This window comes from Podarcis tiliguerta (assembly GCF_965153285.1).
Source record: "Podarcis tiliguerta genome assembly, chromosome: 5".
Lineage (NCBI taxonomy): Eukaryota > Metazoa > Chordata > Lepidosauria > Squamata > Lacertidae > Podarcis > Podarcis tiliguerta.
The window spans coordinates 64,160,549-64,179,171 of NC_139538.1; the positions used below are offsets into that span (position 1 = coordinate 64,160,549).

Below are 18,623 nucleotides of genomic sequence, written 5' to 3' on the forward strand. Positions count from 1 at the left end.
GAAGCACCTCCAAAACGGAAAACCCTTTCGTCTAGCGGGTTTTCCGTCTTGCGAGGCATTCGTCTTGCAGGGCACCACTGTACACATCTATGGACCCTACAAAATGTATTGCCAAAAATTAATACAAAAACCGAATAAAAAAATAACACCTCATCCACCCCAAATTCAGTTGGTGTACTTAATTCAGAAATGATGAATGTTGATCCTGCTAGCTCCAGCCAGAGGTTTAGAGCAGGTTGGAAAAAGAGTTTGTCACTGATACGGAATAATTTGTCCTAGTTATTCTCCTCTGTCTGTAGAATAAAGACAATGTATCCTTAGGTACATAATAAAAAAGATTATGATGAATAAGTGATGCATTCTGGTTCTGATAAATAGACAAGTCTCCTTGTGCAGTCAGGGATATAATACCTGCTGCGAAAGAAAAATATTGAGTGTTAACATAAATGTAACAATGGTTCTTTTTTTAGTGTAGAATATGCCAGTTGGGTGCAATGAACCAAATATTTGAAAAACTGTCACTTCTTCATAAAGCCGAACATACTATATGAAATTATTTGAAGGGTTAGACCTCCATATACCTAGGTTTGTAAGACAGCCTATGTCAGAAAGGGTAACTGCAGTGTACATTAATTTCTGCTTGTACCAGACAGCACTCCACAATGGGTAGTGTCTCTTCTCATCCAGTAGGAGCCTACTTCTTCCCAAGATCTATTGGTTGATGAAGATTTCCATTCCCTCTTGAGTCCAGCCACCACTGGATCAGAGAGGAAGCAGGTAGCCGTAACATGACTGATGCTCACTAGGAGGCTAGGATAGCAGCCTTAGCCCCCCCAGCCCTTTTCTGTTGCAGCCTGTCAGTGGAAACAGAAAGTTTGGCTAGGTATACCTGCCAGTAAAGAGCATGAATTTTGCCACAACTGTAGCTGGCTTCCAATGGGAAAGCCTCTGTTGGTGGTGGGTTAGTGCTGGCAGGCCAGCGCTAATGGGATGGTCTGGAAGGGTGAAACACCGAAAGGGTTTTCCCACTTTTTTGTGCCATGATGAGAGTGAGGGCACTCTTCCTGGGCGATTGTTTGTAGATGGGCTTGCTTCTAGGTGAGAGGTTGTGGCAGCTGAGGCATGGGGTGGGAGGGATATGGGTTAACTTGGTTTCTGGGAGAAAGTTATGCAGGGGAGCTGTATCTGTAGTGAGAGCATGAATGCAGCTTACAAACTCATACCCAGTGTGGCTGGCAGGTATTTTGTGATGCTGTTGTCGTACATTGTTTTGATTTACTGTATGTGTTGTATTTTTACTGCATATTTATTCTGTATTAATATATTCACTGTTTAGGGGGTCGTTGGGTCAAAAAGCAGCATAGAAATAAACCATAACATAACCTATTTTAGCAACTATTGATCAGGCCTTGCTACCTGAAGGATTGGAGCTTTCCCTCCATGTTTTTGAATTTTTCTTTTGCCATACTTACTGAGGAATTGATCATTCTCTAAGAGAAAGGGAGGTTTGCTTCCCACACCCCTGCCTGTGCAGTTTCTATTAAGATAGGTTCCTGACCCCACCCTCTCATACCACCCTCCAATTTTAAATGATGCATTGTGCCTTTTTGGGACTCTGCCAATTTCACCATTGTATAATTCCACTAGTGAGTTAAACAGTGGTGAAGTAGATATGATGGTAATTGTTCATACTTGGCATACAGTTTTATCTCGGAAGTCGGAACGGAATCCATTCTGGAAGTCCATCCGACTTCCAAAACGTTCAGAAACTAAGGCACGGCTTCCAATTGGCTACAGGAGACTCCTGCGACCAATTGGAAGTTGTAGAAGCCCCAATGGATGTTCGGGTTCTAAAGAACGTTAGCAAACTGGAACACTCACTTCCGGGTTTGCGGTGTTTGGGAGCCAAAACATTTAATTTGCAAGGTGTTCAGCATCCAAGGTACAACTGTATTATTGCTTGCTGCTATTCTCTTGATAGGGGACGCGGGTGGCGCTGTGGGTAAAACCACAGTGCCTAGGGCTTGCCGATCGAATGGTCAGCACTTTGAATCCCCGCAGCGGGGTGAGCTCCTGTCTTTCGGTCCCAGCTCCTGCCCACCTAGCAGTTCGAAAGCACCCCCAGGTGCAAGTAGATAAATAGGTACTGCTTAATAGGGGGAAGGTAAATGGCGTTTCCGTGTGCTGCGCTGGTGCCAGCTCGTCAGACAAGCTTTGTCACGCTGGCCACGTGACCCGGAAGTGTCTCCAGACAGCGCTGGCCCCCGGCCTCTTAAGTGAAATGGGCGCACAACCCTAGAATCGGACACGACTGGCCCGTACGGGCAGGGGTACCTTTACCTTTTTATTCTCTTGATAGTATCACATATAATTTCCCAGTGAACATTGCAGTCTCGTTCAGAGTAACATCCAGTTTTTGACTTGTTATATATTACAGTTCATAAAGTGCCCTTTCAGTTTCTGTTGAAATCCTGGCAGTTCAAGAGTTGCAAAGAGGACATGACCTCAGTAAGTTGCAAAGACAGTGTAATCACGAAGTAAATAAAAACTCCATTGCATGCTATTTTGAACCTAATAAATGGGCCAATGTAATGAAACCTGTTTCTGGACATGTGCTGTATTAAAAGTGTAGCAATACTGACAGAGGGTAGAATTTATTCTGTTGAAAGCAGAGTAATTTTAACTGGACAAGGTATAGTATTTGTGATGTAGATGCATCACTATGAGATCACTATGTGATGTAGTTTCATCACTATGAGTTTTCCACTGAACTGGTAATAGTGTTGCAACTTGGTTACTTAAGCCTTTGAAAAAATAATTGGATTTCTCCCGTCAAACCACATCACGTAAACTAGCCTATGCTAGCTATCTCATTCCTGGTAAGCACAGACTTACTGGATTATTGAACTGCTTGGAATAGCAAGTCATTCCAGGAAAGTCATGCTAAACAAAATGAGCTCTTCTTTCCACAAAAAAAGAGCCCAAGCTCTTGTTGCCGCTGGCAAGTTGATAAGTGCTACTAGTTTATTAACAAATATATCCTGTACATCAGTACTTCAGAGCAATCCCTCAGATTATAGGTCTTCCAGTGACACCTATGATAAACAGCTCTGTGTACATCAGGTTCTTTCTCTTTCACAGCTGGCAGGGAGAAAGTCCAGCATGTGCTCTGGATTGTGGCCAGTGTTTAGAAATTTGGACTCTTTCATAAGCTCACATCTTCTCTCACCTTTCCATTGGTGAAGATGGAACTGGTTATTGACCTTTATGATTTGGTGTTAGCAACAGTAGTGAAATTATGGAAATTGACTTTGGGTCTGATCCAGTGGAAGTTAATCACAATGAAGTTCTTTTGAAACCCATCAGCCAAGTTAATTTCAGATCAAAGGTCTCTAGTCTATCTCAGTAATAATTCAAAGTGCTTGCAGTAAGCAATGAAGTTCTAAATGGCTTGGGACCTGGGTTTCCGAGGGGCGCCTTCAAGCTCGTGAACCTCATGTTTGGCTTTGGACATACTGAGCCTGAGCAATACCCAATCCTGATCCTCATTAGTAATTTTTATTTATAAAAACACTCTGGATTACACATGCTTAGTACATACCATGTTCTGACTCAGTTTTGTAATATTTTGGGGGGGTATTCTGCTCAACATAGTGAAAAAGAGGGCAAACTGTGTCTTGATGCCTATTATTGTTTTTCAGCTCCCTGGCAAGGAAGTTCTCAGATGCTCAGATTCTGAGTCTTCCTCGGGACGTGGTGGACTTTCCTTCCATGGAGGTTTTTAAGCCACCTGTCATGGATGTTTGAGTCGAGATTCCTGCATGGCAGGGGGCTGGACTAGATGACCCTTGGGTCCCACAGGCAACACTGAATTTGATTTAGTTCTTCACTTCAGCATTGTCTAAAGCTTGTAAGATCTGCGGCTCACACCAATTGTTTTGATCCTATGCTGTTAACATTTGTTTACTTTTGATTCCTATTGTTTGGAGTACTCCTGGAGCTGAAAAATGTGCTGAGAACCCAAAGAACTAGCAGTGTGTTCTGCAATACAACAAAGTTGGCAAACCACTGCCCTGTAACTTGTGATATATATATGTTTGCTTTCTTTAACTGCCACTATCCATAGTGTGATCATCTCTTCACCCTTGTTGAAAACCACATTTTTCAGTTCCAGGTGTACTCAAATCAATAAAGCTCTCAATTCCTGGTGTAGCTGCAGGTCTACCAATTGCTAATAGGAGAGGAACAGCCTTCAATTTGTCATCCCTTCTGGAAGAAGTAGATATTGTGAATTTTATTAATTTGATACTCCTTTTCACAGTTTTGCTAAGCTGTCTGTGAGCATGCTGTTAGAAGGGCAGGATGTACTTTTAATAAATAAATAATGTGGCTAAGCCTGCAGTTAAGTTGTTGGTTAACAGAAAGATTTGATGGCACCTGGACTACCAAGTTTCAAGGAAATCACTGGAGATTGCTGGCAAAGTTCTCCCAGGTCAAGAACTTTGAGAATAACTTTGATGGCTCCTCAAAAAGCCTACCTGAAGGTGGAGGTGAGCCTTACAAGTTCTCTGATTCATTTCAGTCTCAGATTAAATTCCCTGCCCACCTTACTCTCCCCCCCTCCCCACCCTGGAGATATATAGGGAAGGAAGATCTATCCCCTTCCTCCATTTCCAGCACACTGGCACAAATGCCCTTGATATTTATGGACTATGACACCCAAAGTACCTTTCTCCTTAGTATACAGTATAGCAAAACACTAGAGTGATGAAGAGGTGCTCCCGTTTCTACACACCAGTAACCAGTTGGAAGGTGGGGTGTTTGGAGGGGCCAGCAGGAAAGTTGTTTTAGAAGACGCAAGATCTGTTGTGCATGGAGGAACACATTTTCTAAGCCTTGAGTTGTCTTGGAAAATGATCACAACTCTTTCTGGAGGTTTTTTCATGTGTTTTTTAAGAACTTGGATAATTGCCAAGGACAGCAGAGGAAAACACATCTATCTCTTGGGATTTATTGTACTTGATTAACATGCATCTTAACAAACCTTTCGCAAAATGAGCATATTTAATAGCTTCTGTGGAGACCTGCTCAGTGTTTTTGATGCAACTTTAGAAGGTGTATTTGTAAAAGCACACTGCTTCATCATAAGGTTTTGGGTAAGGCAATAAAGGTGGCATTTGTCTGCCACTATGGCAACGGATACTGACATGGAAATGACTGACTTGAAAGTATTATGTTATGATTCATTTCGGGGAAGAACTGAAACTGTTGCTGTTGAATATTGCAAATTATTCATGGCTGTACAATGCAACTGTTTTTGTTTTGGAGCCGTTGCCACAGCAAAGCATTTGGGGAAACACCCTTTTGGCTTAAGCTGAGGCAGGCTGCATGTAGGAAAGTAACTGCAATACAGCCCCGTGTGCATTTTTTTTTGGTCAGACCCTTCCGAGAACACCATCAGCTGTGTGTTTATTTAAAGTTTTTAGTTCTTACTGTTAAAGATGGCAGAAATGCTGAAAAGATTGAAGAGGTGTTTTTTTGGTTTTTTTTAAAGAGAGACCCAACTGTGGTTACTGTGCATGTAATTAGTCAAGCACTTTCCAGAGTTTTTACAATTCTAGATCAGACTATTGTAAAGTACGCACATGCATCCCCCACCCACTAAAACTTGGCATTTGTCCTTTGTTAAACAATTTATAAAATAATACGCAAGTTAGCTGCAGTCCTGCAGGTTTTACACACACACACACACACACATACTATTTAATTTTTGGGCTGAGTGCTCCTATACCTCACCCCTTCTAGTTTGTATTAAGCCACCATTCCCTATTGCATCCAAACCAGGGAACCCTGGCTTAATGTCTGTATGTCTATCTTGGCTTATTTTCCTGGTTTGTTAACAGCATGAGGATGGGGAGTATAAGAGAAACTCTATGCATATAACGTACATGGTATACCCTCTGCAGTTATTGGTAGCCTATCATGCAAGAAGATCACTGATCTGATCTTGTTCCAAACCACTGAAGACAGCTGAATTCGAAAGTCCCCACATTCTCTTAGGTGACTTGCGGAAATCCTTATTCTGTATCTTTAGAAACCAATAAAAGTAACAACCCGATTCATAGTGTGCAATTGTTGAGAAATGTGCTGCTGAGAATAGGCATCTCAAAATCAGAATGGGTAACCATTTTTTATTATATATAGCCAGCTGATTCAAGGATCTTTATCCCAGAGAGGTGGGATAAAGCAGAGAGAACAGTGACTTGCCCTAGACATTCCATAAATATTGCAGCTGAGTAAAGCTCTTTAACCTGGGTTTTCCCACACCGAAATCTAGCACTCTGGCCACCACTCCACACTTGTGTAGCAATGTGTGCGCCTGTTCCTGCTGTTTTTAGTTTGAAACAGCATCTGTTTCTGTTCCTGGAAGCTGGTCAAATTCTTCCAGCATAGCTACATTCTTCTCAAAATGTATAAGGTTGGTCTTGTTGCATTCTGGGGCTCTGTATCTCAGTGGATCAAAGAATGTACTTGTTTGGCTTGCAAACAGGGACAGGACAATCAAGCAAGGAATTTTCACCTCAGACCTTGTGCTGGCCGCCTACAAGTGCTTTGTTTGGCTCTTGCTAGATATATGCGTGTGCAGATATATGTTAATGAGATGTAGTTTCAGTAAAGTACAGTGGTATCTCAGGTTAAGAACTTAATTCGTTCTGGAGGTCCGTTCTTAACCTGAAATTGTTCTTAACCTGAGGTACCACTTTAGTTAATGGGGCCTCCTGCTGCCGCCGCACGATTTCTGTTCTCATCCTGAAGCAAAGTTCTTAACCCGAGGTACTATTTCTGGGTTAGTGGCGTCTGTAACCTGAAGCGTCTGTAACCCGAGGTACCACTGTATTTTGTTTTCTGATGAGTTAAATGAATTTTCTTTAACTGCACTGCAATTACAGTTGTATTTTACCTATGTTAAGTAGCTGGAATTGTTTGTGAACATTGACTTTCAAGTGTCTCTATGTGATGAAGCTTGATCTTCATTCACTCGCTGAAAAGTGATTGAGGTAGTTGAAATTTGGCACAGATACTGTTTTAACTCCCCTTTGCCTCCTATCATCACAGCAACTGGCACAGAGGCACAGGAATGCTGCGATGTGAGTTCCAAATAAGTATTGGATTGGGGAAGAGGACATTTGTAGTGCTGCCCAGGAATAAAAATGAGACCAAAAAATATACATTGGACTTTTGTCCAGTCCTCAAGATTGTGTGCAGGTGGGGTATATGAGGAGAATTCCAGCAGCAACCAAACACATGTTTGCAAAATTATATTTGTATTTCCTGGTATTATAGAATGTATGTAAGAAAAATATATATGAAACAATGTCATTGAGTGAGAAATTAGTGAAAAAGTTCTTCTTGCTTGGTAGGAGACAAATGAAAGGCAAGACAGCAACAAATTGAAAGGATGGGTGACACTATGACTTCAAGGAGCAAGATAGGTAAGGCAGTTCCATTTCTTTATTTTTAAAAAGTACATGTGTAAAGTATCACACCAGAGAGAAAAAGACTGGCGCTGTCTAATTCATGCAGGCATGTCTTCTTAGCCCAGTTTCAAGTCACCAACTATCTGCACAGCTGAGTAGATTCTTTCAGAGGCCATGTTTCTGAATTAAGAATTAAGAAGAGGTTTTTCCCCACCATGTGTGACATCTGATTAAATATTTGTTTCAAATACTTGTTTGTACTGTTCATGATAAAATAAAAAGCTTTAATTGCATGGAAGAAAACTTTGATGTCGTATACTTAAGATGTTAAATTTGTTCCTGCTAGGGTGCTACAGTAGCCAGTTTAGGAAATAGTATAGATAGTTGTATTAGTACTATGCAAGAGTTGTCTAAAAGCACCTTGCAAAGTTCAAATCTTAATCTGGCTATTTTGCACATTTTATAGTAGTTTGGGTTTTTTTAGTGTGCATTTAGAATATACAGTCATACCTTGGAGGTCCATTCGACTTCCAAAATGTTCAAAAACCAGAGCACAGTTTCTGAAGCCACACAAGCCCTGTTGGATGTCTGAGGTCCAAAAATAGTTTGGAAACTGGAACAGTCACTTCCAGGTTTGCGACGTTTGGTAGCCAAAACATTTTGACTCACAAGGCGTTTGAAAACCAAGGTACGACTGTATTTTTTTTTTTTTCCATCTTCAAAGTTCATACTATCCGGTTTGTTTTTACAAATACTTTGAAATCAAAATTGCAATGTAGTTTGGTTCATGTGTAAGTGATCCTTTCATTTGCAATATCTGGGGAAACTTTGAAGCCAAGTTTTTTTTTTAATTAAAAAAAGCATGTGAAATGTGTTTTGTTGTAAAGTCTAGATAGAGGGAGGGGATCTCTGGATTTTGGCAAAACAAGAAAGCTTACATTCCTAAGAAATGCTGATAATTTTTTTTTAAAAAAGCCCAACAACTTGCAGTTATCACTGTACTGCATCAGTCATCCCTGAAGGTAAAATCTCTTGCATTCTTTCACCTCTCCCATGTACTTTTGCAAGCACCATCAAATCTCTCCCACATACAGACATCTGTCTTTGTGTGTGTGTCTGTGTGCAAACACAGGCTAAAGTACTAAAAGTGAGCACATGAAGTAACATCAGCTTGACTAACAATGTGGGATATAAGATTTTCCTGCAAGTTTCAATTCATATTTTAACGGTCCTGAAATCTGCATTATGAAGGGAGGTATATAAATGTGCTAAATAAATATTTTGTGCATTGTTTTGAATAGCTTCCCAAATATGTATTCTAGTGGCTGACAATCTTTTTTTGTAAAGGTTCTCGCCCGCTTCATATCAGGGATGTCCAGCTTCCAAGAGACTGCGATCTACTCCCACTATAAAAAAAGTGGCAATGATCTACCCATTGGTTGAGCTTTTTTAGGGGAGCCTTTATCAAAGTTGTTGAGCTTTTTGGGGAGAGGAACACCCACATTTGTTGAGCTTCTACGAGGGAGGCTTCAGCAGAGTTGAGGTTTTTTCTCCCCCCCCCCCCCCCCCCGCTGATACTCCTGCAGGTCCTGAAACAAGTTTGCCACTTTACAGTTTACTTCCATAGATTATTTATTGACTGTGTGGATGTGGCTAATCTTCTACTATTCCCTCTTATTTTCTTTTTCATGGAAAGAAAATAAGAGGGAATAGTATATTTAAAGCAAGGTTGCTGTTAAGCTACAATGCTACTGTCTCAGCCAGCATGGCAAATCAGGAATTTTGTAGTTAAGCACTATGTTAGCTACTCCTCAGCTAGCCCATGAACTGTAAGTAACCACTCAGAGATCTATATCTGATACGAGATTGCAGAATGTACTCCATGCTTTTGAGGTTCAGAGTGCAAAGAAGCTTATACCATATGTAGCATTTGCTAATCTTTCTGCCTTGCTAATCAATCTCTTTGTTATGGTCAATGACCAGCATTATTCTTAGAACATAAACTCTAGGGGAGAATATAAATCTTTTTAGCATGGCTAATCTTTTGACCTTTGTCCTGTCCACAGTCCACATAACACACGTTCTGCGTTGGTGATGTAGATGGCAATTCTTATGGAAAGGCAGTGGCACTGAGGCAGGAGAAAGAGGCAATGCCTGCCCTTTCTGTTTAATCCTGTGCAGACTTGAACTGCATTTTGCGTGGGAAATGTTAAAACTCACTTGACCTCTGATGTGTCTCTGTTAAGGGAAAGGGAAAGGTAAAAGGACCCCTGACCATTAGGTCCAGTCGCGGATGACTCTGGGGTTGCGGCGCTCATCTCGCTTTATTGACTGAGGGAGCCGGCGTACAGTTTCCAGGTCATGTGGCCAGCATGACTAAGCCACTTCTGGAGAACCAGAGCAGTGCACGGAAACGCCGTTTACCTTCCCGCCTGAGTGATACCTTTTTATCTACTTGCATTTTGACGTGCTTTCAACGAGCTCACCCCGTTGCGGGGATTCAAACCGCCGACCTTCTGATCGGCAAGTCCTAGGCTCTGTGGTTTAACCCACACCGCCACCCGTGTCCCGTGCTCTGTTTAGGGAACTTGGGTTTAAAAGATCAGTTTTAGAAACCTCCTTTTCCCTGTAATTGTTTAATATTTTGACAGAGTAATTTGGTAAAAATAGGATTGCCTTTTCTCAGTTTCCCGCCTTAAAATCCACTCTCTGTGATTTTGCACCCTTCTTAAAAGAATTAGCTTTGTTTGTAAAACCAATCAAAACAAAGGCTTTCTTTACAGTAACTGACTGTTGTGTTTTCAATTTGCGACTTTAGCATCTGCAAATACTTACATAGGTAGTAATTGGAATGAATTTTGGATTGCCCCATTAATATACTTAAGATACTCAAAACTGGAGTTTTGTAACTCAGCTTTAATTATCTAGGTTGCAGATACTTTTCAGGAGCAAAAAAGAAATTAAAAGCAATACATTTTAATCCTAAAATTGCCCCACCATTTTTAAGCACTGGAAAACCGAGCTTGCTGAATACCACCACACCCAACATACCATGTAATCTACATTCTCTTGGCACACCCTTCCTCATTCTCTGATCTGTGAAAGCTGCAGTGAAATAAATCTAGCATTTGTGAATGGCGATAGGCTTAAAGTTCTCTCTAACGGTACATAGTTCCTCCCACATAAGTTACAGGCTTCCTCCAGATGAACCGAATTCCCCAGTAAAGTCTTCTCCTCCGCCTCTTTTTCTTAAAAGCTACTGATGTCGCGCTTTGTACACATTGTATGGAGAAATGCAGCTGGAGGGGGGAAAACGTGAGTGTTTTATTTAAGAGCTTTATCTAGGCATGTATGACTTGGTCTGTTGTGGCGTTGCTGCTCTCTGTTGTGACTTTCAGTGAAGTTCTGACTCTTTTCTTTTTCCTTATGATTTCATGTAATCGTAGCCTCCCCATACTCTCTGATCACACAGCATGGGGGAGTTCTCACTAAGGCAGGGAAGTAGCAGTTCTCAAATGTGAGCACTCTGAAGCCAGTGTGCCAAAGTGCCTCTTGCACTTGCACATGGCAAAGGCAGCGGTTAAAGAAAACAAGGAACCAAATTATCTCACTTGAAATAGGGATAATGATTGCAGTGTTGTATTTCACTGTGTGGACGTGCCGATTGGTTGCTTAGAAATTGTGATAAATTGAAAAGCAAATTAAAACCTACTTAAGACTTAACAATATTGTTCTACACCAGGGGTCAGCAACCTTTTTCAGCCGTGGGCTGGTCCACCGTCCCTCAGACCATGTGGTGGGCTGGACTATATTTTGAAGAGGAAAAAAATGAACAAATTCCTATGACCCACAAATAACCTAGAGATGCCTTTTAAATAAAAGTACACAATCTACTAATGTAAAAACACACTGATTCCCGGACCGTCTGCAGGCTGGGTTGAGATGATGATTGGGCTGCATCCGGTCCCCAGGCCTTAGGTTACCTACCTCTGTTCTCTACCATTGTATGTTTTAGAATATAGAAGTTGCCATCACTGTTTCTCTTTAGGGTGCACTTTCTGTATCATTACAATAGTGGGCAATTTCAAAAGCGAACAGGTTTCAGGGTCCATTGTACTGGCTGTTTAATGGGCACTTTTGTCGGCGTGTTTCTTTCATCCAGGTTTCCGTAACAAAGCTGTCTTCATTATCTGGGTCAGCTGTAATCTCTGTATAAAGGATTCCAGCCAAGGGTGCCCTAATACTTTAGTAGTTAACTTGTTTAGGACTGTGCTGCGTCTTTAATAGTCACTTGGTGACTCACGGCATAATAGGATTATGCCATGGCACAATTGTATTTTTAGCATCTTCAAATGCAGTGTAGGTGTTGGGATCTGAGGAACGGCCAACACCTTAGCAATGGATCACAGTCTGTGAACTTCAGACTAGTGTATGAGGTTCATTGTTTCCATGGTTGACTAAACAATTTAGGTAGTATTAGGAATTCCTGATGGGAATTCTTCACTTACTGCAGCTACATATATTTTGTAAGTGAAATGAACACTAATGAATGCAATTTTAGTACTCCAATGTGCCTTGAGTCTATTACGTTTCTGCATAGTGTCTTGCTGAATTTGAAGATATTGCGGAAAAAATGCTGTTCAGCATTGGCTGCTTTATGAGTAACAAGGCAAAATCTCTATCTAGAAACACTAAAAATATCAATAGACGTTGAATGTAACTTTAGGTAAAACCATAGTAAATTTGCTTTCCCCAAACATTGTAGAGATCTTGCTCATCTTTTGAAGAAGGCTTGGGTACTGGACTGGTTGTACATAAGGAGAGATTATGAAGTGAGGTAGTCTTTATAGCTAAACATTAGTAAAATAGTCTTAAAAGATTTAACACTTTTTTCAGACAGGAGTGCATACACAATATGGATCCCCTGTGATGAGTGGGAACTGTGCTGGTTGAGCTCGATGTATGATGAACCTTTCCTTCTGTGTTGCCATGAAAAGGAAGAAATGCATCCTCAAAATTCAAAAGAGGGCACAGAACTATGTAAAATGTGCATGTGCTAATTTACAGGTACACACACAAATTTAGAAAGAGTTACTATACGTAGAAATATTATATACCTTGCCAGTAGCAAATAATAAGACTGAACAGGTGACCACTGTGTCTTTCTCGGTCTGATGTCCTGATGTTAGCTGTTAATGGGAAAATTCAGGGGCTTTGCTCTCCCCTTTGAAAGTTATCTGTCTGTTAAACTGGACTTGGACTGGACAGCCCTCCCAACAGAGGACTGTCATCTGTAGTGTAGGACACTTGGTCACTGTGGGGCCAACACATTAGAGGCTCAAGGTGGGGGGGGGAGCAAAACTATTCAGGTTCACATAAAGTATTATGCTAAAGTCAAAAGAGCCAGGACAAATTTGAAGTCTCCAGTTGTTGTTTTTAAAGAGAGTGGAAATAGGCTGTGCTATGTTCTTAATCTTTAGCATTTCAGATGCCACTCCCAGAAACCCACAGGGCAATGTCTTCAGGATAATTTGTGGGCAGTGATGTAATTAGAAGCAGGCATAGTTGTTGTCTCAGAGAAGCACCACACAGTCTGCCCTTTTGCACCTCCCCCCATACTGTCCACATGACTGACATCTGCTCCTGCGCCTATGGCTCATTCTCAGTATCCACAACATATGTGGTGATCTTTTGAAATCACTGCAGTTCCACGTGAGTAGGGAATAAAGATAGTATAACTGGTCGAAGCCGTAATATCTGTTCAGGACCAGCTTCAAGTTACGTAAAAGCACACAATTCAAACAACTCTAAGCTGCAAAACTAAGCTCAAGTCTTGGCCACAACCCAGAGAACAATGTGACTAGCTAGGAGGCACATACTCTCCTCCCGTCAAACAGCAACAGCAGCACTCTCCCTCCCTCCCCCTCTTTCTTTCTTTCTTTCTTTCTTTCTTTCTTTCTTTCTCCCTCCCTCCCTCCCTCCCTCCCTCCCTCCCTCCCTCCCTCCTGCCCCTCACCCCAGGTCCATAATAATAATAATAATAATTTATTATTTATACCCCGCCCATCTGGCTGGGTTTCCCCAGCCACTCTGGGCGGCTTCCAAAAGAATATTAAAATACTGTGATACATCAAACATTAAAAGCTTCCCTAAACAGGGCTGCCTTCAGATGTCTTCTAAAAGTCTGGTAGTTGTTGTTCTCTTTGACATCTGGTGGGAGGGCGTTCCACAGGGAGGGCGCCACTACCGAGAAGGCCCTCTGCCTGGTTCCCTGTAACTTGGCTTCTCGCAGTGAGGGAACCGCCAGAAGGCTCTCGGTGTTGGACCTCAGTGTCCGGGTAGAGCGATGGGGGTGGAGACGCTCCTTCAGGTATACTGGACCGAGGCCGTTTAGGGCTTTAAAGGTCAGCACCAACACTTTGAATTGTGCTCGGAAACGTACTGGGAGCCAATGTAGGTCTTTCAAGACCGGTGTTATATGGTCTCGGCGGCTGCTCCCAGTCACCAGTCTGGCCGCTGCATTCTGGATTAGTTGTAGTTTCCGGGTCACCTTCAAAGGTAGCCCCACGTAGAGCGCATTGCAGTAGTCCAAGCGGGAGATAACCAGAGCATGCACCACTCTGGCAAGGCAGTCCGCGGGCAGCCTACGTACCAGATGGAGCTGGTACACAGCTGCCCTGGACACGGATTTAACCTGTGCCTCCATGGACAGCTGTGAGTCCAAAATGACTCCCAGGCTGCGCACCTGGTCCTTCAGGGGCACAGTTACCCCATTCAGGACCAGGGAATCCTCCACACCTGCCCGCCTCCTGTCCCCCAGAAACAGTACTTCTGTCTTGTCAGGATTCAATCTCAATCTGTTTGCCGCCATCCATCCTCCAACCGCCTCCAGACACTCACACAGGACCGTCACCGCCTTCACTGGTTCTGATTTGAAAGAGAGGTAGAGCTGGGTATCATCTGCATACTGATGAACACCCAGCCCAAACCTCCTGATGATCTCTCCCAGCGGCTGCATATAGATGTTAAAAAGCATGGGGGAGAGGACAGAACCCTGAGGCACCCCACAAGTGAGAGCCCAGGGGTCTGAACACTCATCCCCCACCACAACTTTCTGAACACGGCCCAGGAGGAAGGAGCGGAACCACTGTATGACAGTACCCCCAGCTCCCAGCCCCTCAAGACGGTCCAGAAGGATGTTATGGTCGATGGTATCAAACGCTGCTGAGAGATCCAGCAGAACTAGGAAACAGCTCTCACCCTTGTCCCTAGCCCGCCGGAGATCATCAACCAGTGCGACCAAGGCAGTTTCAGTCCCGTGATGAGGCCTGAATCCCGACTGGAAGGGATCCAAATGGTCCGCTTCTTCCAGGCGTGCCTGGAGTTGTTCAGCCACCACTCGCTCAATCACCTTGCCCAAGAATGGAAGATTTGAGACTGGGCGATAGTTGGCCATCGTGCCCGCATCTAAAGATGGTTTTTTAAGAAGCGGTTTAATAACCGCCTCTTTCAGCGGGTCTGGGAGGACTCCCTCACGGAGGGAAGCATTCACTACCCCACGAAGGCCATCGCCCAGCCCTTCCCAGCTAGCTTTTATAAGCCAGGATGGGCAAGGATCCAGGAGACAGGTGGTTGGTTTCACTCGTCCAAGCAGCCTGTCCACATCCTCGGAGGTAACAGATTGGAATTGATCCCACACAATTTGACTAGACAGGACTCTAGCACTCTCCCGCCCCGGCCCTGCTCCCACGGTGGCATCGACCTCTTCCCGAATCTGAGCGACTTTATCTGCAAAAAACTTTGCAAAATCATTGCAGGAGATCATGTGGCCCGTACTGGGCCCCGATGTAGCAGGTGGTTCCACTAGATTGCGGACCACCTGAAAAAGTCTCCTGCTGCTGTTTTCTGCAGATGCAATAGAGGCGGTGAAGAAAGTCTTCTTCGCCGTCGCTACTGCCACTTGGTAGGCTCGACATTGAGCTCTAACCTGTGTCCGGTCAGCTTCAGAATGGGTCCTCCGCCACCGGCGCTCTAGCCGTCTCAACGATTGTTTCATTGCCCTCAGATCCGTGGAAAACCACGGGGCTGTCCGGGCTCCATGCAATCGGAGAGGGCGCTTCGGAGCCAAACAGTCAATAGCCCTGGTTAACTCCACATTCCAGCGGGCCACCAGGGAATCAGCTGAAAGGCCATCAACATGGGATAAAGCATCCCCTACCACTCTCTGGAAACCATTTGGATCCATTAAGTGGCGGGGGCGGACCATCCGCATCGGTCCCACCTCCCTGCAGAGGGGAAGGGTCGCGGAGAAGTCAAGTTGCACCAGGAAGTGGTCTGACCATGGCACTTCTTTTGTTTCGCTTTTACTTAGTGTCAGATCACCAACATCCATTGAGGTAAACACCAGGTCCAAGGCATGTCCGCGGCTATGGGTTGGGCCAAACTTATTCAGGGACAGCCCCATGGAGGCCATGCTTTCCACGAAGTCCCGAGCGGCCCCTTGTAAGGTCGTGTCGGCATGGATATTAAAATCCCCTAGGACAACCAAACTAGGTGTCTCCAGGAGGACATCCGCCACGACCTGAAGCAGCTCGGGCAGGGAATCCTTGGTGCAGCGGGGAGGTCGGTACACCAGAAGGAATCCTGTACTGCCCCTATTGCCCAACTTCCAGAACATGCACTCAGAAAACTGCGTCTTCCCAATAGGACGCCTGGTGCAAACTAATGACTTCCTAAAAATCACTGCAACCCCCCCTCCCCGCCCACAAGGCCTGGGTTAGCCATGGTAAGCTGCTTTAGAAATTAAAGAGGAAACTCTCTAGTAGGCCAAAACCACTGGTGCTTTCTGGATGGTTCTCTAGCATGAGTGGAAAGACCTAGCAGCATGTTAGTGCTTTTCAAATTGTGGCTAGAATGGGTATTAGGTGACTTGTCTTAATTCTGGAGAGTGTCTCCTGTTGAAAAACAAAATTAAAGTAGTGTGGCTAATGTTTTGCAACCATTTAACACTTGTTTTCTTACACTAGGTAGGAAAATAATCATACCCTGAAGTTGTTGGGAAACTGGCATTGCTAGTTTTTGGTTTTTTTTTACTTATACTGTACAAGTGTTAAGATATGATAGCAATATTCAGCCTGTTTTTCTCATGCACGCCAGCCTACAAAGTTATTTTGCTGAGGGCTGCAGTGTGTTGTTAGTGTAGCTCCACCTTCTCTTATCATAAGGGTCCATTCAGCCGCGCTATAATGTTCTGTGATGGAGAATTACTTCCTCTTATATGCGCAGAAACAGCCTCTATTTCTCCCTGTTGATTCATGAGATGTATGAAACAGTTTCTGTTATATTCCCACCATTATTGTATGTTTCAAAACCCTTTAAGCACTGCCACCATGTGATCTATGCTTTACTGTTTACAGACATGTTAAACTATAACCCAGTAGCCAAGCAGCTTTGTAAGCAAATCAAAACAACGAAATGTTCTTTATTTATTACCACCCGCAGGGGTAAAATAAGGGCAATACTGCAATTAAATTGGTCACTAATGCTTGCTTTTATAACGACACTGTTATAATGACAGTTGCTTTCAAATACAGAAATTGAATTAAGATGGATTTGTAAAACGCAGTTCCTAAAAGTGCCAATTATCCATAGTCTCTTTTCCTCAGGCATGCAGCTATCACCACTATCGGGTGCAGATGGCTTCTGCTGGTTTTCCTATCAGCCAGGCTTGCCGGAATTTCTCTCTGTTCAGCTCCAGAAGCTTCCTTGCTATAAACTCTCCCTTCACTGCTCACAGACTTTTCATGGTTTCTCTGCTAATCTTTGGCATAAGCCAGTGAATCAGCTCTTTTGGGGGCAGACTGTACTTCCTGGTTTTCCCTTGCCTCAGTAGCCTCCTGTCCATCCAGAAGCCTTCTGTCTTCTATCCCAGCTTTTTCTTTTTTCTACTCCTTCTGGTCAACACACTCCGAACAGTGGTAGACCCAGTCTGCTTATGTTCCTGCCAGCCCACGCTTCAATCAATCAGATTTGAGTGGCATAGAATTCTCTCTCCTCATAAGACCGCTTTTCCTGTGTGGCGAACGATCCAGAATTTCCGTCCAGCAGGCCAATTAGAAGCGAGGTTTTACAATTCCTCTAGCTCAGTATAAAAAGAACCCACTTTCCCCAGGCTAGTCTTATGTGACAACCACCAACAGATACTTTGTATTTTGAACTGAACCTTTCATGTAATCCCACATACATTGTGAATTTATATACACTGCGTATATAAAACAAAACCATGTCCCAATATGTTACAAGGTAAAGTAGCCATAGGGACGCAGGTAGTGCTGTGGTTTAAACCACAGACCCTAGGACTTGCTGATCAGAAGGTCGGCGGTTTGAATCCCTGTGACGGAGTGAGCTCCTGTTGCTTGGTCCCTGCTCCTGCCAACCTAGCAGTTCGAAAGCACGCCAAAGTGCAAGTAGATAAATAGGCAGGAAGGTAAATGGCGTTTCCGTGCGCTGCTCTGGTTCACCAGAAGCGGCTTAGTCATGCTGGCCACATGACCCGGCAGTTGTACGCCGGCTCCCTTGGCCAATAAAGCAAGATGAGCGCCGCAACCCCAGAGTCGGTCACAACTGGACCTAATGGTCAGGGGTCCCTTTACCTTTACCTTTAATGTAGCCATAGATACCATGCATTACAGGTAGGGATACATCATAACCTACAGACAGAACAGTGGTGTAATGGAATGGCTTTAGGCATGTGGGTTTGAGATGAAAGTTTCATATAGATAAAATTTCCTTGGGAATTTTAAGACAAGACATAGGATTAGGGGAAAAATGCTGGCAAAAGCAGTGTGAATATTTTGTGCTACTTTTGGTTCACCAGTAACTGGACAATTTTGTCAGGTTTTGATATAAGAGAGCTATCTGAATAGGAGTCCCGAAGAAAATCTTGCCTTTTTCTACATACTTGTGCCCTTAAGTAGGCTTCACATTTGTGGTAGAACACAACATTCTTCTCTCCTCCTTTTTTTTTTTGTCCAGTGCATATACACCAGGTAATGCATACGTGCATTTAAAGATCAATCCAATGTCATTTAGGCTTTTACTGAAAACTCCTTTGTTTGGTTTGTTATTTTGTGTTTGCCCTTGCAA

At 43.4% G+C, this 18,623-nt stretch overlaps 1 protein-coding gene across 11 annotated transcripts in view; it reads left to right on the top strand.

Annotated features, from left to right (window-relative positions):
• Positions 1-18,623, top strand: part of SGMS1 (sphingomyelin synthase 1) — a 66,461-nt gene that overhangs the window by 30,247 nt on the left and 17,591 nt on the right. For 7 of the 11 annotated variants that reach the window (XM_083443704.1, XM_083443707.1, XM_083443712.1 and 4 more), the window contains one exon: positions 7,422-7,493. The exons of the other annotated variants lie outside the window; for them this stretch is intronic. The gene's annotated coding sequence lies outside the window, so the exon portion shown is untranslated. The remainder of the gene's footprint in view (positions 1-7,421; positions 7,494-18,623) is intronic. 11 annotated transcript variants of the gene reach the window in all.